We start from the raw sequence: 26,072 nt of genomic DNA, 5'->3' as shown, positions 1-26,072 counted from the left end.
ACCCTGCTTCTCTCTGCGTGATTTTTTTCCAATTGCTGGGAGTGGCTCCCTATACTTACCGGAAAATATCTCTGTATCTCCTCATCTGCTCAATTTCCTCCAGCAGGTTAGATCACTTAAGGGCATATATTTATCTTGGTATTTGATTAGTCGATGCATTTATAGCGGGCCAGTATGAATATCACATTTGGTAACCAAGAGGTTAAGGTAAGAAGGTGGCAAGGTTTATGAGCATATCTTTCACCTGCAGAATTAGCCCATGGAGATCAAGGCAGAAGGACAGTAATGACAGAGTCTGGAGAGACGCTTGTACCATTGCTGTCACACTGCGCCAGTTTTATGGTTATGTGGAGGATTTCAGTCTTAGTAACTATCAACTGTCACCACCATCCTCTCCACCTTTACGCAATACATCTTTTGTTCAGATGAGGGCAAGCAAGGTGTTTTTTGCAGAATTGTGTGTGCTACTTGTAGACAAAGAACTGCTACAATTTAATCTATTTATAGCTGTTAAAGTCATGATGAAAACAAAGAGAAAAGCAGTATACACAGTAGCAGGTGGAACACTAATATGTTATATTTAGCGATCACATTCTCTTCTAACATACTGTTTATTAAATGTCATGGTTGCACAAAATTACTCACTTTTTTTTTCCTGCCAGCTCTCATTGGCTTCTGTCTGCCTGTTTAATTTTGCAGACTTGTTAATAGTTACTTGTGATTTTCTACAAGAGGCTTAACCCTGTTTATCAAAATGGCCATAGTCCTATTTAGTTGGGGTTTTTGTATTGTTCCACCTCCATTTCCTGCACAGCTGTGCGTGCTTCTTGAAGACGAAAGATCAGTACAGTCCTATCTATTTATTGATTAAAAGATTCACACTGTTTGGGAACGGGAAGAAAAACAGCAGAGTCAATAGCAGGTGGAACACTTTTGTCCAATTATAGTTGAAATGTCTTTGTTGTTGGTTCATTTACACCTATTGCATCTCTCTCTCTTAGATCATTCTGGACTGACCTGTGAATATAGCTTCCTTGGAAAGTTACCCATCCAACGCTACGTATGGAAGAAGATTGTTGAGACTTGCTAGGGTTGTTCATGAGACCCATGAGAGAGAGCACAAGTGGCTATTTCAGCAAACGTATCTTTTTCAGACAAACCTTTCTGAGCAAGGGACTCTGTGCTTGGGCTTTATTTCTGTTTTGTCATAGACAAGGAATTTGCTGTAAAACCCCCTGTTCCAAAGCTCATCTGGATATAACACTATACATATGAGTAATATAGGTGGAAAATGTTTGTATCTATAAGAATGATTGTATATTGTGGATACCTGAAATGTGAGATAATAGAGGGAATCACTAGATAGTACTAGTAAAGATAAGCTTACAGTTACATAGTACTCACAACTGAATGGCTGAAATTTTTTTTCCTGTTTTCTATATTTTCCATTTTGTATTTCCATCCTAAAAATAGATAAGTAGGGCAATTTTTCTTATAATAAAAATATATTTTTTTAAACTACAACATGTGGCATGTGATAAGAATTTTAGACTTGGTCTATGTCACAAAGATACTGAAAGTGCAGTTAAGACAACAAGAAGGAAAGGTTGTGTTAAAAGCAGCTAACCTCTTTCTGATAAGGAACATGGAGTAGAGCTCCTGCAGCTTGTCACAACAAGAAATGAATCCTACGATCTAAAACAGTTTTTAACATCTGTATTTCAGTGGTGGCTGACAAAGAGGCAGATCTGTTTTTTTTTCCTCCTCATGTGGGCTCTAGTAACATTGCTGTGGCTAACCTCTGACTGTGTCAAGAACAGGACATTCAGTAACCTCAGGGTAGAGGAACATCTCGGTATGGCAAGTTGAAGGGCTGGCTATAAATAGGCAGACAATTCGACTGAAGCAAACTTTAGAAGAAAAATAACCCCTTTTCTTTCTGTGTTGTCTTTTGCATGTTCGGAAAGTTTGGTTTTTAACGTAAGTTTTGTCTAACCAAAGAAGGGTGCTTTTTCTGCTCCATACTGTTTTGAAGAAAAGGCCCATTTTTATAGGCAATAATTATGCTGTTTGGCATCTTTTGGCCTATGACTACATTAAAATTATTTGCATTGCCTCTCAGAGTAAAGAAGTCCGTTCCACATTTACAGATGGGGAAACTGAAGTACAGAAAGTTGTTGGTTGAAATTTTCAAAATGTATCTTAGTTGAGCATCAAATATCATTCACTGAATATCAGTGTTGAATATTTGCAGACTCTTGACTTAGTTTGTAGTTGTGTCTGTTCTGCACTTTTGATGATGTGGCCTAGAGTCAGGCAGAGTGTCTTTTCCCCTGTACATGTCTTTCATTTCAAAAGACTCCTTTCATGGCAGAAAGGTTTTATGTCCGTTATCAAATTAGTGATATGTGTGGGAGGATGACGCACAAATTATCAAGTGTCAAAACCTTTTAACAATTCAGCATGACTGGAAAACCTATGATCCTGCAAGCAGGATGTGGCCAGCAAAGTTGGCCAGATCCTAGAATTATTGATATGTAGAAAATTCTGATATATCAACATTTCTGTTTTATTTGGAATGGGAAAGACACCATTTTCTGGTGTTTTCTGTAACTTGGAATTTCTGTTAAAAAGATGCAAATACCAACACATGGGATTTCTGAAATGAAGTATGATCCCTGGCAGCTGCTGACTGAAATTGGTGTGCTTCTTGTCAGGTTCAGTGTTGCCCACCTCCTGAAAAGCAGCTGTAACTTTCACAATCGTATTAATTTTACTCAGTGTCTGCCAGTCTTCCAAGGTCTGGATCACTGGGATGGGTCTGCCTTCTGGGCTGCCCTGTGGTGTTCAGTGTTTCCAGGCCCCTGAACCAGCTGGCTCCCTTGTGTGCAGGAGCTGGATGCCTGGCGGTCCCCTGGAATCCTGCCCCGGGATTCATCCAAGCTGCTGATTCCAGTGTACCAGCCTGCTCTGATGACGCTGTGCCTTATTGGAGAGTTCGCAACCAGCTTTAACTGGAACAATGATGAATCGATACTCCCAAAGACACTGATGCACAGACACATCATTATCTTTAGTTCTCTTGCTGTATAATTACCAGGCTTAATTCAATATATCTCTCATGAACAAAGCAGTTACCAGTTATGCTCCACCTGCCCCTTTGGCAGCTTCCACAACCCGTAATAGCTGAGCAGGCCTGCCAGTCCCTTCCAGCCTTCCTCCTCATGCTCTGGCACACAGCTGCAAGGCAGAAGTGATCTAATGCCCATTACTGAATTTTCTTCACACAGTTCATCATGTCAACTTATCCTTTCCCCATATCCACGTCTTGGTCCTTGGCCAGCTGCGCCCTGCTGCCTTCTGTCCCTTCAGTCATATAGCACTGCTGTATCTCCCAGTACTGTTTATTCTCATTTTTCTTCTCACATTTTTCTTCTCACTTTTCTTCTTATCTCATTATCTCCTCCTGCAGTTTACTGAGCTCTCTCCTGCCTTTCAAACCTCTCTTTCCTTATTGCCTGTGTTTGGGGAGCCACAGTTAGAGCTCCCCTTTCCTTCTCCTGCTCCTTCTTCAGAACTCTGCAAGCCACAGTCTGTTAACTTCCTATCCCTTCCTCTCCTGCTTTTCAATAAATCTCTCTCTTCTGCCTTTTTCCCAGGTCTCTTTCTATTAAATGCTGTCTCAATATATCTTAACTCCTCTTTAACCATTTGTCCTGAAGCCATAACAAAGTCAGCTTTCTCTTTGTCTTGCCTCATTCATCTCCTTTCCACTCAATAACCACAGTTCTTCCTCCTCTGGAATTTGTTCCACCCAATTTGTCTTATTTCTTAAGGCTTATTTGATTCAGCTGTGTGTATGTTTATGTGAGCATCCAAACCTAATGACCCATTTTTGAACCCACTAGTAAGTTGCAACGTCAGTGACAACAGAGTAAAGGTCTTAAAGGTACCAACTTCCTGCAAGTTTCATGGTCACTGATGACTGGCTGAAGAAGAAAGCTCTGTACTTGTCTCTGCTGAAGGAAGCACTGCAGCATGTGCTCCCTCCAGAGAATTCACAGTTATTAATTATTATTAATGCTCAACACCAGGAAAAACTTCAGTCAGAGCTCACACTTTCCTGGACAACAGAAAATCAGATCAAAAGACACAAATCTCTAAGAAATAAGACATAAGGAATCCTGTTGCTTGCTGAACTGCTTATTTTTCACTCTTTCATGTGATGATCTACTACCCATTGTTTCCTTATTTAATTTTGAGGTCTATCTTTCTTTTTTTATTTCAAATTTACCTTTATCTTGGTTGACCTCATTAATCATGATGTCTCATATGAATTTTAATCACTCAGCTTTGTAGTTTGACCTCTGTTTGTGGACCTATTCTTTCTGTCTCTTGGCTTGGTCTTCTCCAAAATATTGCTCTTCCAGTCTTCAAGTTCTCCTTTATACAATGTCTTCTCCCTTAATATTGACCCCTTTCTTCTTGTTTACTATCATCTGAGGACTCTTCTTGTGTGACTCCCAGTTCTAGAACTTTGTAGCTCCAGGGCACTGCCACCCTCCCTGAACATCCTCTTTTCCTTGTGATCTTGACCTCTGTAATTGAGAAAACTGTCTTTTAAATGCAAGAGAGCCAGAAAAAAAMCCCAACAACCCAGAAAACAAAAGAAGGGCTCCTGATTTTTCTACAAAGGAAGGGAAAAATATAATATCATTATGAAACTTCATAAAATTAATATGTAGCCACAAGTAAGAATTCAGCTGCCCAGCTGTCAGCCTTGGTTGATAAATCTTCATATAAATCTTCGTATGAGATCCCATGTCCATCACATACACAAGAAATTTTTCTCTTGTTACTGGTTGAGATGAGAATTCATTTCTGAACCATGTAAAGTTATTCTGCACTAGAGTTCATGCAATAAGAAGGCTGCATGGCTTACAAGTCATGCATATCTTATTTTGCTTATTTTACTCTCAACAACTTTTAATTGGTAGCTAATATTTAAAAATAGTGGTATTGTTGGGGCCATGTGATTAGAAGAATATCAACACTTGGCATGAAAATCCTCCAGTAAAAAACAGCAGGAACAGAAATGAAAAAAGGCAAGATAAACTATTCTTTCATTCTAGACATTCAACCAAATTGTTTCAGAAATACCAACAATGGATTAAACTCAGCATTTCAGAAATAAGCTCCTAAATCACATACTTGCAAAGAGAATTTCTTACATCCCTGAATAAAAACACAACTGGTGCAAGAAATCAAGGATAGAAGCCTTTTATAATTGTGTGACAGATAATGAGAGTCAGTAGAGAACAAAAGTGCTCTCTAGTGAGCTTGATTATGAGGGATGCTCCTCATTTTCAATCCAATAGCACATAAGCCATCTCTCTAGCAGAGTTTTCAATCATTATATTTCAAAAATCCTAAAGACCACACACAGCTGCCTGCTTAAGAGTGAAATTAAGATGCTGAAATGCTGTATGATATCTATATAATAGATGCTGTACTAAGTGAGAGTTGATTTTGCCCTGAACAATTTCCATAGTAAATTTTTTTAGTAATTTTCAGTCAACACTGTGAAGTACTGCTGGTATATCACTGCAACAGAAAGCCTCATTTCAACAGCCAGTAAAGTTGCTGAGTGATAGTAAGGGTAGCTGATAATTTCATATCTAAAACAAGAGCAAAAAAAGACAAGCAAATAGGAGTAAGAAGACTGCTGTTTATTTGTGTACTATTGTATCAGACTGTGATTCTTATACCAACATGAAATAGATAAGCACATCATACTTAGCTGACAAAGAAGACAATAACCTTAGTTCTGACTAATAGGTGAAGAGTTTTGAAATATTATTTTTGTTACTTAGATTTTAATCTGTAAGTCATGCCTAGGCTAAACAAGAAAGCTTCTCCAAGAAAAGTTATTCAACATATGTTTCCAATTTTATTTTGGAAACAGCAGTTTATACTTGAAATTTATATTAGCTAGCTGCCTTGAAGTGTACTACTCCCAAACAAGGAGATACCTGTTTATGTAATTGCCATCAAACTTTAGTGTTTTGATCAAATAGTTATTTGCTGTTATGTCACAATTGCTTTGTATGTGTTGCTTGTAGGGAATTATGAAATTGTCAGCTTATGATAAAATGGCCTATGAAAGTGGATTGCAATTGAGGCTAATAGTAATTGTGATGAAGTCTGGAGAACTCCGTCAGGTCACCATTTTTCTAGAGACTGTACAGACAAGTAGTTTAAAAATGCCTGCTTCGGTTACAAGGAACATTAACTATGTGAAATGCAGGGGCAAGAGAAAGCAATTATGGGTACATTTAAACACAGTCTTTTAAAAATGTCTACTTATTTTGTCAATAAGAACCTTCTAAATATGAATCCTTCAAGTGAAATCTGCCAGACACAGACATTGTAGACAGCCTGAATTAAATACTCTGAGAAAAATGTAAATTGCTTCATTTCATCTAAATAGCATCAGTTTTGAACCTAAATTATCACAATGTTCATTCTTTCTCTACAGGTCATTTTAGTGAAAACACTTTAGAAGCACACCTACCCTATAATCTTAAATTCTTATGTCTCCTGAGAAATTTCATTACCCCTGGATTAAGTGCCAAACCTTCCCTCACTTCATTTATTTATTTATTTATTTATTTTCAGGTAAGTCTGTCTGTTGTTGATTCCAATTTGCTAACATTTTCTTTTAAATGTGTAGGCTTTTTTTCTCAATAAAAGATCTCCAGGAAATCAAGTGAAGTGAGATCATTTAGGTGGAATATTTTCCCTCAGATCTCCAAGAGCAGAAAATAAAAGCAGCTTAAAACTCTGCCATTATCTCATTAAAATCTGTTTCTGCTTTCAGTTTATAACCTCACTAAATTAGCATTAGAGGAACAGACCTTTATGTTGAATTCATTTCAGACTTCTGCTAGCAGGACTAGTTGCATTTTACTGGTCCCTCATTGCCTGTTTGCAGAAAATTATAGCAAAACTCTGAACAGTAAATTAAAATGGAATGCAACCTTTTTATGATGAACTTAAAGTACTTGTAAGCTTAAGCTTCTGTAGAACTCCATATTATTGCATAAAAGCATGTGTTCCAGATTCAGGATTTTTGAATGACTGATTAATCAAAAGCACTTGCAATAATTAATTTGCACACAAGAGGAAGCCAGAAATTATTTATACAGAATTGTCCATATTTTATTTTAGAGTGTGTACAAGAACTTTTGGTTTACGCATACAATCTTTTCCAGGGTTTCTGACTCTAATGACTAACACTGGCTGTGTACCTCATTTTAAATTATTCCCTGCTGTAGGTTTTTCTCTTGCAGGTAGCTCTGTCTCCAAGTAGAGTTCTGCTCTGTGTGCATTTCATCTCTCCTGTTCATAATCCAGAAGTATGACCAGGGTCACCATTTTCTCCTCATTTGCTACTTGCATTTTTTTTTTTTTTGGCAATGAGCCCTTCTCTGTCTTCTTTCCTTCTCTGCCATACAGGCACATTAATATATTAATACAGTAATACAGTTTAGCAAATAATCTCTGTCTACTAACTATAGCTACAAACTGTGGTGTAACCCAGGTTGTTGAAAGATGTTGCCAAATGTGGTGAATTTAATGACAATGGTGTTTAAGTCATAGTGTTTTGTGCTCATCTCCTTGCATGTTATATACCTCTTTCACAACAAGGGTTCTCTGGGCCATAATCCTACAAAGGGCCATAATAAGATGAAGTTTCTATAAAGAATTAACAACTACAAATTGGATAGCTGTCTGTGAAATACAATAGCGAAACACCGTGCTAAAAGGGAATATAAAGGATCGGGTTTATAACACTGCATCCTGACTGTTCTTGTTTTACTTGACAGTCTGGGCAAGAACAAGGGCTACCCAAGCCCTTTTAAATAGTTAAGACATACTACTCATTTGCACAGACTCTTAGCAAAATCTGTTCTGTAGAACTAATTTTACTTTGCAGCTAATCTGCAAATGGACACTGACTGAAGGGTAAAAATAATTTGATATTTTTATTACAGAATAAGATTTTGGTCTATATCAGCTTGTACCAGAATAAGGGCAAAGGTTTTAATTCACACTTTATTTCATTTTAGTTTGTGTATGGACAGTTGAGGAATGTGGGATTGTATGGGGACCACTTAGACCACTGAATCTGCTTCATATAATCTCCCTTTTGAACTGATTAAGCTCTGTTTTAAAAGGAAGTTAGTTTTTTGATGGTACTTGCAAGAAGCATCATAGAGTCTGCAGGAGATCTGTTTATTCAGAGGGCATGTGTGTCTGTGTGTGGGGAGCACATGTGCTGAATGGAAATTGCCCACCTCATTAAGCTGTCAGAAGGCAGATCCCCAGAGTATGCAGCTCCCCTGAAAACTCACCTGGAGTTTGAAGGACCTCTTGCAAAAACAAGTTCACCCACAAAGCCTGACTTCATGGACCTGGTCTTTTGCCATCTCCCTAGTGATGCAAATTCAGTGTGGTGCTGTTGCTAGAGGGTCTTGTTACTTTTCTCCCCCCAGATTGCTAACCAAGGAACCACTGTATCTGTGCATGAATATGCACTTGTGGAAGAATGCTCCACAGAAGACAAGCTCAGTATCTTATAAGGAAGCCTGCATTCTGCCAGTAGGCCCAGCACAGCCCCCTGAACTTTACAATTAATAGTTACATTTTTATTTCAAAGAAAAATGCTTCTTGCTTATCTATGGAATTCCCTCTTAAAATTACCTCTGCCCAGTGCCTTGTATAGGAAAATACATTTTTTTCTGTGCATGAAGATGGAAAGACTTTATGTGACTAAAGATGATGATTTTTAAGCAATAGAGGGAAGGTGTTTGACAGTTGGAAAGGAGATTTATGATGTTTCTCATAGGGTCTGGCATTTACTTATGACTCAGAAAAAGTGTAAGTTATCAGACATAAGACACAGTGACATTAGGTTTTGCCTGCATGTTGGAATAGGCCAGAATAGTTATTACAAGCTGGCTAGTACACTTGAAAGTTATCTCCTGCTTTATTGTGAAATGATTACCCCTGGTGGACAAGCCCATTAGTCCCTTTCAGCTGTTTTTACAGTTTCCTCTGAACACTCTGCAGCAGGACTTGTGATAATGGAGTCACCTGACTTCACAAATGAAGCAATATGAAAACTGAGTCTCAGTGCATTAAAAAACAAAACAAAACAAAACAAAAAAACCCAGAAAACTTTCCTAGAATAATGATTTATCCCTCCCCACACTTTTCTCCTGGCAGCACGTGAAGATGATTTTTATACCACACCATCATACAAGTTTTTATCAGCATTTGTGTAATTGCATAACTCATTCATGACTAATGTGATCAAGCTAAATTCAAGGTGAGGATGCCCTTTAATACTAAACTGTCATGTAATCTGTGTGTCATATATAGTATAATGAACTCTTTGGGATTACCTAGAAAAAAAACAGTTAGCCAGACTATAAAGGTATTAGACTGTTAGGCTAGGTGTTTGCTAGTATTTCAAATTGGCAATTGAAGGCAATTCGTTTGATTAAAAAATTACCGTTTCCAAGTCTTGCCATGCCATGACTATGGGGACTCTCCTTTGATATAGCAACAAATTGAAAAACAGATTTATTTGGTAGTGTGGTGTTCTAGTCTAAGTAGAGAGAGGTGGTTAAACTTAGTACTGCGCAAAGTGGAGGAGTTAAGCCTCTATTTACTCAGAAATACATCACTGATGCTGTTGTTTTGCATAAGAGCTGTGTTCTGGGTCAGCACTGGGCCCACGTGGCTGTGTTTGCAGCGGTGGCCAGCTGCAGGTGCCTGGGGAAGAATAGGAATGAGATGGGCAGGTATGGTACTTCCCCCTGATATATTCCTGCACTCCCAACTATTTTCAGCTCTGGCACTTCTTGAACTGCATGTGGTTTGGAGGTATTTAGTAACCCATAGAGGATGTCTCCCTGAGCCCATGTAGGCTGTATTATCTTTCGGCAAGGAGTTGCGCAGGGCTGCCTCCTGTCACATGAAGAGCTACCTTTCTTGTTTACTTTGAACCTGGCTCCTATCAGATTCTTCCCTTTTCCAGACTGAAGTGTCCAAGCTAATTTAAATCATTCTCCAAATTGAAACCTTTCCTCTCGCCTTTCTTTGTTATTGCTAAATTAGTGCCCTTTGCTCTTTGGTAATATAATTTAATTAGTAGCTTTTGGGACAGTTAATCCCACAATTTCTGTTGCATCAAAACATATAATTTCTGTATATTCCTATATACCTGTTGTGTGAGCTTCTGTACTGGTTTAAATCTGTAAGCCTGCTGATTTCAAAGAAGGTATATCTGTTTAGACCAAATGAGGCTATGACCCAGGATTTGTCTTTTTGTTTATTGTCAGTGAAGTAAATTTGATAGGTGTTTGGAGATTTTTACCTTCCTTTGGAGCTTTTTAACTTCCTTTAACAATAACCAGTGGTTTAAAATGCTTAAAATATTCTCTCTACAGAATGATCAAAACAAGTTTGTAACACAATGTATAGCTGTATTTTTACCTTTTTGAATTTAGGACTAGTTCCCAATTGAAATTGGTCCAATATCACTGCTTTGGTTAGAGGCGGGATTCTGAGTTGTTTTTTGAAAACAGTGTATTCCCTAAAAGTACCTCATATAGCTTATTCTTTGGATAGTATGAGAACACTCAATATTTCTACCATGAATACTTCAATGCCAGTATGATAGCAACCATGTGACTAGGGCAAGTAATCTCTATATATGAAAAGTCCTTTAAATTTTGCATGTTTAGAAGGGACATTCAGTAGCATTCAAAGTAAATGTGAACTTTCATGATCTGAAACAAAGAAAGAGATTGTAAATTAAGTAAAGTAAAGCTAACTAAATACTTTATACGAGGAGCCTCAGGAAGAAACAGGATAAGGCATAGGCTAGCCTGCTTTTTTAACTACTGTCTTAAAAAACAACATGTAGATTGTTTATGCAGAAGGCACAGTAAGTCAAAACTAAACCAAGCAAACTACTTCAGAGCCGGGCAGCATTCCACCCATGCAAGACGTGTTACATCATGCCTTAAAACTGCCAGCTAGAGCTTCGGGGAATAATAGCCTTGCAGTCAATGTTGCAATAATCCAGGCACCCGCTAACTAATCAACAGATGGAGCATGTAGCTGGGGTTACTTTGCTTTGTAGGATTTGTCACACTCCTATTGCATGAATTCAATATACAAATATTAACTCTGATCTACACATGCTCATTTCTCATAGTTTTGATGAATCATCCAGGGCAACCATACAATAAAAAAATTTGCTTACAAATTCTGAACAAGATGGCATTTAACAGAAAGCAAGTCATACAGCTGAGTTTTACATTCCAACCTGCCGCATGCCAAACTATATTTGACATTTAAGGCATTAAGCAGCTGTTGTACCTGGTTGCCTCTCCAGTCAAATTTCATGCATTTCTGAAAGAGAATTTAGGCTTTCTTTGGGCCAGTAAATTTTGGGCAGAAGGTGGCAACCTGAAGAATTTGCTGACAGGTTGTATTTTCCTTTCATTCAGAGATCCAAAGGTCCAGTTGTAATCAGCTGCTTTTGTGTGAGCACTGAAATTAAAGTTTTATTGGGGTTATAGACTCTCATACTTCAGTGGTTAAATCTGTCTTTAATTAATGAAAATTGAAGGGAAACACTTGCCCTGGGAGGCAGGTTATATGATAACCGCTAGTTGCAGAACTTGTTGTACTCTTCTCTAAAGTATCTGGTAGACAATTCCTGTGCTTCTTAGAGAAATAAAATATATTTCTGTGTTGCAGAAGCAGAAGTGTGTTTTTTTACAGTAGATCTATTGGTCTCAGCTTCACAGGGAACCATAGAGACTACTGCACTGTTTTTAGCAAATACTAGGAATGGCAACAGACTAGGGCAAGTCCCAATATACGCAGAGCGCTGGATCCTAGAAGACATGCTTTCAGGATAGTTGCAGTACTTCTGTGCTATTTTGTAGTGTCAGCTTTGGACGCTGGTACCAATCGTGTTGCCTACTAGTTACTTAGACAATGAGCTGATCCAACAATAAGAGTATTTTCTATGAGTTTTCCTCCTTCCTGCTGTTGGGCACAAAGTGCAACACTTCTATAAAGAAGTTCTCAAACATACCCGTCAATGTGGACTCTGGGCCAGATCTTCCCCTTCATGTCAAAGAACAGGATGGCTTCTTTACGCAAGTACTGCCAGGAGTATAACATCAGCAGGGACTAAGCCAGGTAGCCTCTTCTAATAAACTGCCTTCTCTGGTACCTGGTTCTTTAACTTGTGAGCACTTATTTTAAATTGTGCATGGTGTGCCAGGTGCAATCAGCTGCAAAGAGTTCAATGCCACTCAGATTTATATGATCACCGGGATTATACTTTCACTGTCCACATTGCTGCCGTGTTCCTTAAGAGAGCTGGAAGCTGGGGGGGTTTCCCTCAGTGTGCGCACAGCAGCATTTTGGGAAGCACGGCTTCATATTTCATATTTCGACTTCTAAACTGACTCAATAGTTCCTGAGGACTGTTACGTAATGCCATCTGTGCAACAGCTAATATTTTTAACTATTCACCCTGCAGGATCCCAGAGYCTTTTCCAAAACAATATACAAGTGTCATTTACCTAGTGCTGTATGAGACTTATTAAATAAGTAATGTCTGCATTTTACAGCTGAATAAACGTTCCACCCATTCGATAAAACCTAAAGTCACAGCCTACATAGTGTGGGTCTCAGTAAGAACTGAAGAAAGTTGGCATTGCCACACGATACAACTACTGAAATAAAATTTGAAGCAAGGGATCTGTTAAGCGGCAGAAAGAGTCCCCTGGAAATTGGTGTGCTGGGAAAGGACAATGAACTTGTACGAAAAGAAAGCAGCTCACCTCTATTTACTATTGCGGATACGAGTTACAATATCAAACAAAAGACAATACAATTAAAAAAAACACCAATAAAAAAACATTTTTTTGTGCCAACAGAGAAATAAAAATTTGCAATAACTTGTGTCAAAAATCCAGTGTCCAATGTTATTCCAAAAGAAACTATAGTGCCAGTATTTGTCACCACTCATATATCCCTGTGCTGTCCTATGTGAGCCACCAGCTAAGGATCTCAGAGCTTTTTTGCAAACTCTGGCTCACTTCCTGCGAGGCGGGTGTTATCTCACCCTTGGGGAGGTGAGGGCAGGGGGAAGTCATGGCGCACAGAGTAATAAAGTAAGCTACCGAAGTTCACTCAACAAATCACCAGCAGAGCTGGTAGGAGAAACAAGGTATCTTTATTCAGTTCATCTACTGTAGCTGTCATCATGTACATCTGTGAGATATTTCTAACACTGTTTCCCCTGTTAGGTGAATATATTCTGGATAAAGTGTGTCAGTTTTGTGCAACTGCCCTGCTAGAGGTGGTTATCCAGCCCAACTGCGCTTCTTTGGCATAGTATTGCTCACATGTTCTTCAAAGTAATTAAGTTGAAACCATTTACTTTGTACAAAATTTCGAGGGTAACCAAAAACGAATCCAGAATGGGGACAGAATAAGTTGGAGAAGAGTGGATTAAAACAATGTGTCAGGACAGGAATTTGAGGTCAGTTTTACAGTGCTGGTGGAGCTGATATGCGTTCCAGCTGAACTGAGTGGTTTGTCTAACCAAAACACAATCTGTAGGATTATCCCATAAAACTAGCAAAACCCACTTCACATAGTTCTCTTTCTTGTAGGGAGGAGACGACTGCCGCTTTGCATAACAAAATGGCATGACGGTTTCTTTCCACTCGCTGACCAATAGTCATTTCTGGTAATAGTAGCTCTTTGGTTCATGTCAGTGGACATTTTGAATCATTTGAAACTATTCAAAAATAGAGATTGAAATGTCCTTGTACATGTTCTGATTAAGAATTTTTAGAATTGTGTGAAAGTTTTTGGTTTATAACATTGGCCCTACCATTTCAGGAGGTGAAATAGTCAAAGGTTTCATATGTATTTTTATGGCTGTATTGATGGTGGGAGGGTGAGGTCTGGTTGATTGCTACACAGAGCTCAGAGAAAGCCACTGGCAGATCAGACATGACCTGTATTTTCTGTTTAGGTGGGAACAGAAGCTGATTCACTGTTCGTGGATGTGCAGAATATTCAGTCAGTCTAATGGGCACAGGCTTATTTTTTCCCAAGAGGTGTTGAGCTGCTTCTAGGACTCTGACTACCTCTAGAAAACACTTTTTTGTTGCTTATGCCTCCAAGCCATCTTCTGGTCTTGACTGTGTGTTATTTGTATGTATGTAGAATGTAGAAATACATGTATAAGTATTTTGTAACAATACAATCTATTATTTAATTCTGTAATTGCATTGTTTTATCTGTGTAAAATTTTGTATGTTACACAGGTGTGAAAGAGGTAGTAAAAATAAAACTTACAATAGTTAAGAGAGGTTTGAAGCCATCCTGGATAGTGACTATCCTTTAGGGAGTAGCTGTAGAGGAACCCTTGAATGATTAAAACCTGCTGTGTAAATGCTGCTGCTGTGAGATCTGTGTTGCCATTTAAAACACTTTCGACTTCTCAGTGATGAAGCTATATCTACCTACATTAGTTTTCACCAGTCCACTCTCTTGGCACTCCTATTTTTGTTATCACATATGAGCTCGTCTGTAGGATCAATGGAAAGTAGAAACATCCAAAGGAAATATTATTTTGTTTTAAATTAAGTTTGTAAAAGATTATATAAACTTTTCATCTATGATGTCTACAATGACAGAGGAACTAAGCTGCCCTCCACCCTTCCCTGGAAGAAACCATTAGTTCAAAACAAAGGGCAAGTCTCGTATGAACATGATATAAGTATGTACCATGTAGGCTGTTTAAGCTTGCTTTGCTGCAGTAGCCAAGGTAGAGGGTGTTGTAAAACGCGTTGCCATCTATCAGCAGTTCTGCAGCCACTCTGCCTAGGTAAACACAGTTTGGTGGAACTGGTGGTAAGAATTTTGGTTTACCTTTGCTAATATTAAACAGGATGGATTATATCTTTCTGTGTTTCCAGTTCAGTCTGTCTGCCACCTGCAGTATACAAAGGAAGAGAAGAGCACAGAAAGAGGCTCCCTCCTTCTGAGTCCCCATGAGATAGGAAAACTCACACTGCACATTTTCTGTTGTATAGATGTCAGATTAATAAAGTGCTTTTCCATAGATTCTCTATGCAAACTGAAATTTTCTGCTACCATTTTAGATACAGTGCATTTTAATCTCATTTTAATCCATATTCATATCCAGATTTTAATTCAGAATTGAGAAAAGCCTTTGTACAGTAGATAGCTTATTATTCACAAATAAAACATTACTACAGTAATCGAATACAGATTTCCTTAGAAAAAAAAAAGTGGGTCTTTTAGCCCTCTTTTAGCAATGGCCAAATCAGTAACTACCTTTGTTAGCAATCAGAAGTCCTAAACAAACCTATGTTCTGCTGCTTTTCATGTTGCAAAAAGGTCTTGCAGCAAATGGTCTTAATATGGCATAGCTGGCAAAAGAGAAGAAGTTAAAGTTGACTTAAATAATAAGATACAAACATAGTTAAATATTTATCTAAGAACTACAAAGTTTTTCAAAAACAGTAACTCTAGATTACCAACACAGAAAAATTTCTGGCTGACTGTCAGGGGTGTTGTGAAGTCATCACTTGAGTTAATGTAAATGTTAGTGCCAAAAGTCAGCTTCAGTCCCTCAAATTATGCAACATAAAATTAATTCAAAATTACTAGAAGAGTCTGAGTAATTTGGCATTTATTACTATTTTGAATCTCATTTTTCTTTCTTTAAGGTTACAAGTAGCTGAATATCAAAGGAATCCAGAGAAAATTAAGAAATTGGATTGTCTGTTCTGAAAACTGATAATAGTGCAGTGACTCCTTTTTTGTGGAAGCGAGTTCTTTAGCATTACTGACAAAAGCTTTTTTTCTCCCACAGGCTGGCAATTTCTTGGTTACAGCAGGACACCATGGGAGCTCATGGAAGAGAGCAGAGGAAGTTCCTACAGAGCAAGAATGCTGGATGTTGGAAGAAAAAACCTTGAACAACCTTGGCATTTGGCAGGGAGCCAACACAGATGGGTGTACCAGAGTGACATGCTTATAACAACCTTTGGTTCCCAGCAGAGTCTCGCATGTTTTGAACCAGCTGGAGTTTTTTCCAGGGATAATGGAGTTTAATAACTAAGAAAGAAGGTTCTGGATACATCTATCAGGGTAGCAAGACCCATTGCCAGAGTTGCAGGTGGATGTTTTACCTCAATTACCTGGCAATGTATTAGTGCTGGGAATTCCCCTTTGCTTCTTGGAGGAGGAGAAAGAGATCAGGTGCTCTCCTTAAGCCAGGGTACAGCTGATAGAAAGATCAGCTGCTGAGCTGGCTCCTCATTGCAGGAGAAGGGCCTGCTCTAGTTCCTGCTGCTAGAAGTGAAGGCTGTGTTTCTTTTCTGACAGATGCCTTATGATTGTGGGGAGGTTATTTATTTTAGGATATACTGTTATGCTTATTACTTGTGTTTTTTTTTTAAAAACATGTTTTTTGCTTTGTGCTGCTGTTGCTAGAAACAGGAATGAAATTCAGCTGAAGGCCCTGCATATAACTTTAATTTCCAGGTAGGATACATTACCTGGTTTATCTGGTTCTTGCTGGGAGGTAGATCTGTTTTCTTAATGTACTTGGTAATGGAAGGAAAAACTGGTCATTCAGGTTACATGTGGGATGTGTGATTCTAGGATGGGCTGATAAGTAAACGGTACTGATAAATTGATTTTGCTTGCTTATTTGCTGTGCTTCCATTGTGCCAAATACTGGTAGATGTAAGAATAATGAATTGCCTGTGGGAAATTTAAGAACTATTTCAACTGTAGCTACTGATGTAATAATAACTGCACAGAAATTAGTCAAAAGCAAAATAAAATAATTGAGCTTAATGAAAGTTTAACTGGATTAAATGTGTTTGTCTTGTCTGATTGTGATAAAAGTATTTGTGTGCAGAACTCAACAGAGGTTCATATGACATACTGGGCTGGTGCTACAGACAGTCTTTCACTGGCAAACCTTTTATTAGCTGATCATCCTTTGAAAGTATGTGCATAAATCATTTGCAAAGACAATGCTGGGAAAGAGGACAGCTGGGGGCATTGTTTGGATAGGTGATAACTTTTTCCCTATAAGCCACAGATAAAGTGTCCCATGTTTCTGTTTCAGGTTGTAAAATAGACCAGGCTGTTCTTGAGTGTAAGTTTACCTTCACAGGAAATCCATTGTTTGGAAAGCTAATGGAGTCACCACACCCCTGTGCTTACACAGATGACGCTCTTCGATAAGGTCTTCTTGTCCAATAGGCATGGATACCTGGAAATTATCTGATAATGTGAGTGGTAAAGTTCCAATACTGAGAATCCTAAAAGAAATGATAAATATATTTACCAGAATTTCTTAGGGTAGAGAACTCAGTCTGAGTCAGGAAGCAAATTCACAAGTAGGAATTATAATGTCCAGTCTCATGCAAAGCCAAACCATCAATCTGGAATAAATTACTGGAAGTTAGCAAGAAACCCAAATCTTAGACCCAAGATTTTTTTTTAAAGAAAAAGGGTGACCTGATTTACAAAAATACTGACTATCCAAGAGCTTTGTTTATTTGCCTGTGGGTATATACAAAACACAAACTACATAGAAAAACATGATTGCATAGCTAAGCATTCAAAAATAAATTTCACTTTCCCCTTTCCTCTGTTGACAAAAGCAGGAGCTGCTAGCAAATTTTCTTGTAAAAATGTGTTGATGATGAGCAAACACATCACCACTATCTTGTAGAGGGAAATAGTGTCTAGAAGAGAAAATTAATACAGCCTTAATGTACTCTGCAAATAATGTAGACACTAGAACTCTTTTGGGTGTCTTGCAATCAGTTATTACAAAATAAAGCTAAACAAGGAAAACTTTAAAATATTGTAGCAATTCACATCTTAAGAATACCTTATTTACATATTTAGATGTTTGTAATTACTAATCAACTCTAGAACTGCTGCCTCTCCTAGTCTTTTAGACTGGAAAAATAATGAGTTTGTCTGTAAGGATGTGTAAACTTCTCCGGAAGTAAGAGATGTAGGGCAAGTATCAAAAACATGAGAGGGAAGACTTCCTTCTTTTATACTCCTTACACACCCAGCCCAGAAATTCAGTTTCAGATGAGGTCCTACTCAAATATGGAGTAGATCGTATGCAATATAGTTGACAACTCTGGGAAATTTAGTTGCATTCAATGCATCAAAAGCATTGCTGAAAAGCATAATTTATTTATATGATACTTCTGAGTACATGAAAAATCTGATTTTAAAAACTACATATTCCCCTTACTCTTCATAAAAATAGCTTGGCTAAATACAAGAAAATTTTTAGAGGAAAAGCTAAAGGCACTTTCTCCTCACCAGAGTAATCCTGACAAATTTGAAATTCTTACTCCAAAACTTAAGACACTTCAAAGAAAGGGATGGAGCTTTGAAAATGCCAGTTGAAATGGTTAGTAGTTAATGAAACCTAGTATTTCTGTTAAAAGCAACTGAAGTAGGTTCTTAAAATGGGAAGCGTTGGGCAGATGCAGAGGCAGTGTATACACTGTTGCCAGCCCTGCTTGTAATGCAGGTTGTATTGTTGAATTTTAATCTTGAAGCACCTTTATTATGCATAATTTTGGATGATCCAAAACACACATTTTGGATAATTTGTGTTTAATTACTCATCTACAGGGGCAAATGATTATGTTTACATAGCTCTATTATTGTAGCTGGATTCTGCAAATATATATAGAGAAGCTTCTTTTGCCTTTGTATTTACAGTATTGTACTGTCTTTCCAATATTATGAACTGATCATGTCTGTTTTGCTGAGGCACAGAAGCTGCTGCTGTGGTAGTGAAGCTGTCCCCTGCTTCATTCACTCAGCAAAGATATCACTATACAGCAATAACTTCCACCTAACTGCAGATATCTCTGATGTTTATTGAGCATACACAATGTGATTTTTTGATTACATGACCTGCCCAGCTCATTTTAATGGTATTTGCACTTCTCTCCTTTTGACCTTTAAGTCTCTGCTTGCTATAAAACCTATGTATAGTAAGAAGCAAAATTATATGTCACATCAAAACCAGTCAGAATTCAAAGTGAGGCATTGTAAAAGTGGAAGTGTCAAGAAAGAATAAGCTTACACTGATTTTTATAAACACTTTATTCAAAAGCTTTGGATACAGATAAACATTCCTTGTGCAATATTTGTTATGGTTTCACCTGCTTTAAGCTGGAAACTGAAAGTGCTTTTATAAACGGGACTCAAAAGTTTGTTGAGTTGCTCTGCAGCTTCAGGCACTTCTGTATGTTATGTTGAAGTGCTGCTAGCTTATATCTTGTAACAGCAATACTCCTCAGTAATTCAAAAAAAGTTTTTAGTTTTTCCACAGAGGAGGAACCATTAGCTTGTACTACTCTTACAGTGACTGGCTGTACCTGGTGGCATTTCCAAATGTGTACCTGGAAAATAAATAAATGGTTTTGCTGAATTCTTTGATGGACATAGATGTGACTCTTAGTTAAAACGTTTTAAAATGCTTTTTATAACATTACTAATGAATGTTTTTTGCCATTACTTGAAATTATGTTCAATAAGTGCAAGGTCAGGTTATAAATCTGTGGAAGCAGCAGGAAAAATTCTGAGGGCTAAAAGAGAACTATCTGATGGACTCTTTAAAGCATTCTTTAGAATTAAAAAATCCAGTTTTATAATAACAATTGTCAATATTCTTAAACATTTTTTTAAAAGTTGCTTTTAACATTGATAGTTTCTGTAATTTCTCTGCTGATTGTGGCTTGAATTTCCTTTAACCTTAGTAACAGGTTTTCTTTAATTTTTATGTTCTGGTAGCATTTCTCCAGATAAAAGCATATGGTTTACCTGACTGATACAATGTCTGGGTATGTATAACAAGTTGACTTCTGAATGAACTGATAAATAAACTGATTTAGATCTCTGTATATTCTTGCTCAGTTCCTCCTCCTCTTTCAATACATACAGTCTTTATTTAGGATGGATAGATGTGTGACACCACTTCCCCCTGCCTCCCATTCCATTTTTTCAAATGTAATTTCTACATGGATTTCCTAAACTACCTTGGATCTAGAGCTGGAAGTCTGTTTTTGCCCCTGCCTTATTCCTACTTTACATGAGAAAACAAGGCTTGGATAAATTATGCTAGAAACTGTGTTCTTTATTGTAGCCAGCGCAGAAAAGAAGGCTTGTAACCCTCTCTTGTTCTAGTTTTGTGGTTATGTTTTTTGGTAACACTTGAGTTCTACTATTTTACAGCGGGCTGCAATAGATCTGTATAGAGTAGCTGGTACGCAGTAAGCCAGTCTGCACTTCCAAGCTGCATATGGAGGAATTCAGATGAGTGCATGGTTTAACTCTGGTGTCATCTGTAGAACTGGACATCTTTGTGAAGTATTTGCAAGGTACAGTTATACTGTAGTAAATAAAAAGTGTTCAGAAATCCTAAGGTAACAACAAAACCCCCCCAAACAAACGCCCAAACTAAAAAACTTGATGCTTAGTAAATCCCCCAAATCATTCTGGAAGCACATTTTAAAATGCCTTTTAGCTTTTGTGCTTATAAAGTTCTTCCTTTCAAGCTTACTTCTACTACTATGATAGCTAAAAACTTAACTTGATTTTTAAATGCAAGATTTTGAGGTCATCATACAACTCAAAGAGATTAGATTTTAAGAAATGAGGTATTTTTATAGTAGTTGGTAGTATTCATTAGGACTCCTTTGTGACACTAAAGGCCAGAGCTAGTGAAGAACTGGAGACAACTAACATTGCATAGAGAAAGAAACAGTTCCCCAAAGTAGAATTTTGTATCCTGGGAGGGTAAAATGTGGACTCTAGTATGTTTCCATGTGTTTTGGGAGCAAAGTTAAAACATCTTTACATATCGTTTGCACTGAAGTTACCACACGGAGTAACTTCTGAGACAGGTGGCAGGATGTCTTATCAGAGTGAAACTACAGTTGCCCTGCTGAGATTCCACCTGCTCTGTAGAAGTGCTACTGCCTTCTTGCCAGATGGAAAGACCTATTGCCTTGACTCTAAGAGATTTTGAGCCTGTGTCAGTTAAAGGCAACTTACTAGGGTTGTGAGATTAAGCACCAGAAAATGTATATTGGACAACTGGGGCTATGTGCACCCATCTTAAAACCGCAGAAATCTTTAACATAATCTGTTTCCTAACTGTAAGCATGATAAAGTAGCCCATGTTCTAGTGTGAATTTCCATTCTCAGCTACTTAAACTTTTCCTGAACTAGTAACTGTTTAGTTTCCCTATTGGGCTAAAGATTTGGGGGGGGTACAAGGGAAATGGAGAAATATTAACAACATTAAGRAAGCCATTGTTTTTTATTTAGAGGTTAAAGAAAACTTTTGAGATGATCACAGCTAGCTACCTAAAGAGATTTGGATGTTGCAATAATTTGTAGTCAATACACAGTATATGGCAGGGGAGAGAACTGAAGACAAGTCTCCTACATCTCTGGCACTTTTTTATTAGATGGCACATGTTTCCACTGATCCTGTAATAAAACTAGTCACAGTCTTGATGTTGCCTGGAGAACCCACGTGTGTGTGCTGTAACTTCCTCTGTCTGTGGCACTCAGTGTGGATTAGGCATGAGTTAGAAAAGACTGAAACACTTCTGGGAATGCACAGGGAACATAAGTGAATAAAACTTAAGTGCTTTCAGACTTCACAAACATATATGGTTAGCTATTTATGATCTCACCTTTGCCTAAATTTCACCTACATCTTTGATCTGAAATTAATATTCTAGATTTAGGCCTATGCAGTCAGGAACTTTAACTAAACTATTTGAATTTTTTGCATGAGGGCAGGCTCAGCATGTGAGACCCCCATAAACATCTCCCTCGATTAGAATAGATTCTATAATATATAAAAACCCTGACTTGCACATGCACAGCAGATTTTATTACAGATTGTTCCTGAATTTGCTAATAGGTTTAATTTGTATTGCTGATGTCCTTCCTGTGGTTCCACTGAGGTGGCTTAGCCAGCTCTTGCTCACTTTCATGTATCAACACCTTCATTAGCCATAGGAACGATATTATTGTCTAGTGGATGACGCCTGATTTGCAGAGAGAAGTTTATACTTCAGTCTTCCATTTTGATATCTCTGTCCAGTTTAAAAAATTGATCATTGTGCATGATTCTGGCAGATGTGGGAAAACACTACAGCTCTGTCCTACAGTTGACCCATCTCATTTATTTGGACCATCCTTACTATCAAAAGGGTAAATGTGCTAAATTCCGTGTGTGTATTTAGCTTATCTGTACAACCAGTTCCCTAATCACCAGCTTTGTCCAGGACATGGATACAGTTAGGGATTCTCAACACTGAAAAAATTTCATTGCTATTTAGCAAATTGGGCAAAGAGCATACTGTTCCACCAAGTCTGTGCAGAAATAAAAGCCTATCAATGTTACTGGAAATCCCCTTAGTTCAAGTAATTGAAGTTTTTGCTGTGGATTTAAAAATCACAGATACAACCATTACTGACATTCTCTTAAGGGGAGAATGTCATTTAATTCTTATTAAAATTTCACATAAAAAAGTTTCTGTTCAGTGCACAGGGTAGATGTTAATAAGGAAGGATTGCATAGTAAATGAAACTGTGGCAAGATTTTGTGATTATGATACTGACTGACATCAGACAAGTCACTTAAAATAGAGTCTTTAGAAATGTGTGTTCCTCGTTTCTGAGGGCTATGCAGTCCTCAGAACTTGAGAAACTCTAGACCTTGAATTTTCTAAATATGCCAGTCACCAATAGCTTCAATTAACTTAATGAGGAAGAAGACTGTGCTGAAAGCATGACTACGGAGACAAACAAGGGTATCTGAGCATCCACAAACTAAGGCTGTGACTCTAGGTCACCCTATGAAGGAGTTGTTGTTGGAGTCACAAGTGGGATTCTACACTTAATGAGCATTTTGTGATGAAAATAATTTAGGTATTGGTCTTTTCATTTGGTTTGGGAAATTCTTCCAAATTTACATACCTGCTGCATTTAGCATTTGTAAAATGGTAAACAAGTGTCTCTGTGAGAGCACTTCCCTCACTGGCTTTTCATCTCTCTCACTACTCATTTACTTTTCTTTCTTTCATAGCTTAGCACTACCCAGGTCACCAATTCCACCACCTCAAAATAAAAATGAGGCTTTTAGCAGTAGCTGCTATAGCATGGTTAGACCTAGAATACAAATAAAAGTAATTCTTAACTGCACAAGTTATGTGCAGATTGACCGCATCTCATCCACCAGTATTTCCAGTGAATACAGGGTCAATACTTTATGGTTTTCTTTGGTTTAAGATAATATGTCTATAGCACAGAATATCATGGACTCGAAGGCAGATAAACCAGCAGTAGTATCATTATTGCATTAAGCAATCATTTGAAATGCATTTCATTTCACACCATAGTAAGCACAACTGAAATCACCACAGGCATATTAATGAAATAGCCTGTTTATTTTAGCCCTGACTTTCTGTCAGTTTGAGGACACTGTATCTCAGAAGTGCTCATGCTAAATGTACCCTAATATTTTGTGGTTTAGTGGCCACATTTATTTAGGTGTATAAAACAGTATTTTGCCACTAGACAGGGAAGAGCTATCAGAAGCTCTTCAGCTTTCAGATGCCTCCCTGGACAATTTTTTTTTTCTTTCAGAATCTTAGTTTAGGTGAGACACTCCAAGGTGAAGGCCACCTGCAGTTAAATGTGTCCTTTGGAGAGTTGTGCCTGTTTCTGGATCGTCTTGATGTAACTTCCTTCCCTTACCTGCACTGTATGCACTTTTGGCCTTTCTGCAGATATTTAGGCTTTCAAATGGTTTTGATTTGTGACACTGATTTTTTTTTTTCTTCCACTAAGGGATGGTTGGATAGCAAGTTTAAGGTTACTAATGATAGTTCAGATTGTCTTGGTTTTCTTCTATGCATCCCTAGTAGCTCACTGATGAATTTGCATCAAAGATGGAAAACCTCTCTAAGCTCTTCTGAAGCAACAATTGTTTTGTTCTTATACCTGTATAAACATTGTATCTAACACAATGGGTTTGGGAATCCAAATCCTTGACTTGAGTTTGTAGGCATTACTGCAGTATAATTGTTCGTAATCATAACAATAACTAACAGTGACAGGGGCTAGCAGCAGCAACTCAACACTTGACAGCCATTGGCAATCTACTGACTATTTCAGTTTCTAAGCTGATCGCTGGTACCATCAGTTAGGAATTGAAACCTAGGGGAAAACAGATATTTTTATCATTTTGCATTTCCAGACTTCTCCAGAAGGTTGCTATGGGCACAGAATTTTTTAATTCTTCTCTTCATCCCCCAGACAATTGTTGCAGCAGCTGTGACCCAAACCCCATATTATCAGGCAACTGACCCATAACATATGAAGTCAAAAGGGGAAAACAGGACATACTTTCATAGACCTTATAAGCACATTTGTGAATGTTTACTGGTTTTGGAAGAAAAATGAAGGCTCATGTGGAACAAGCTGGAGAAAATAAGTATGAACAAACACACAATAGAGCACTGATATGCAGGGAAGCTCTTCTAAGAATAGGAGGGGTGCTAAGGCGGGAGCAGTGTGATACAGTTATTAAAAAATGCATCCCTGCCAGCTCTGGCTTTCACAAAATATACAGCGTTCTAGAACACTGAAACAATAGTCCTACTGCAATTCCCACTTCACACGGACCTTCCTATCCCAGCCATTTCATCTCCACCAAGAACATGAAAAAGTTTCCAGTGCACATTACAAACCCTTTTGAAACACATTTTTCACATGTGAATGCTTACTAACTACTAAATTATACTAAATGCCCTGAAATTCTGCATCTGCCTGAGTTGTAGTTTAATTCACCTGTCTTTATGTGCATTTTCAGGGAGGGTTTTGACGAACCACAGAAGCAGAGCAAGCCACGTGCACAAAGTCGCAGTTGGACTAGTCAGGGGCTTGCTCGGAAATTGTCCTGGGCCTCTTTGGAAGGCGCTTGAAGAGAGCAGGCCTCCATCAAGTCCTGCTCGCGCCCCGCAGACTCGGAGCATTTCTTCCACTCTCTTATCATAAAATCTTGAGGATCATTACTGTCTTTTGTAGGGATTATATTAAAATAAACAAACCCTGCCAAGCCTCTTTCTTGGGCAAAATACAGTAACACTGCAGGCTGGGATCTGCCTGTTGCACATAGCAGCGGTCGGGGAGGTTCAGGATGCTGCCCGGGGGCTTCTCGTTATTTTTAGGGTGCATTGATTGGCAAGGGGAGGCTGCAGCCGACCCCGTCTCTGGACACAGCATCTCTTCTGCGAGCTGACGGCGACCCTAACGGGTCTGTACGGGAAGGGCCTAAACAGCAGAGAGAAAGGGCTCCCCGAGTCCCCTTCCGCCTGCCCCGCTGCCGCAGAGCTCCCCTCGCGGGAAGAGGCACCGCAGCGGCGGTTGCGCTGCCGCCCCGCGCGCGCCGCCGCTGGGGCTAACGGCCGTGCCCCCGCCGCGCGGGCCGTGCCCAACGGTCGCCAGTCCCGCGCCCGCAGTGAGGGAGAGAGGGGCGGCGGGCGGGCGGGCTCCCCGCACGGGCGGTCGCTGTGAGCCGGGGCCGGGGCCGGGGCCGGGGCCGCGGATGCTGCCCCACCCTCCCTCAGGGCCGCCCGGGTAGCAGCTCTGCCCCGGCCGTTGCGCGGGGGAGCGGGGCGGGGTGGTGGTGGCGGGGTCCGCGGGGCGCATGCGCAGTGCCCGGTCCAGCGCTCCGTGACGAGAGCGCTCCACCGGCATCAAGGGCCCGATTCGCGCTCCCATAGGCTGCCGTGCCCCGGCAGGCGCGCGCCCGCTGCGGACCTCTTCCTAGTGCGCTC

Source organism: Apteryx rowi, unplaced genomic scaffold (genome assembly GCF_003343035.1).
Source record: "Apteryx rowi isolate R43461 unplaced genomic scaffold, aptRow1 scaffold_65, whole genome shotgun sequence".
Taxonomy (NCBI): Eukaryota; Metazoa; Chordata; class Aves; order Apterygiformes; family Apterygidae; genus Apteryx; species Apteryx rowi.
The sequence above is the reverse complement of the archived record's forward strand: the minus strand, read 5'-3'. Positions refer to the sequence as shown.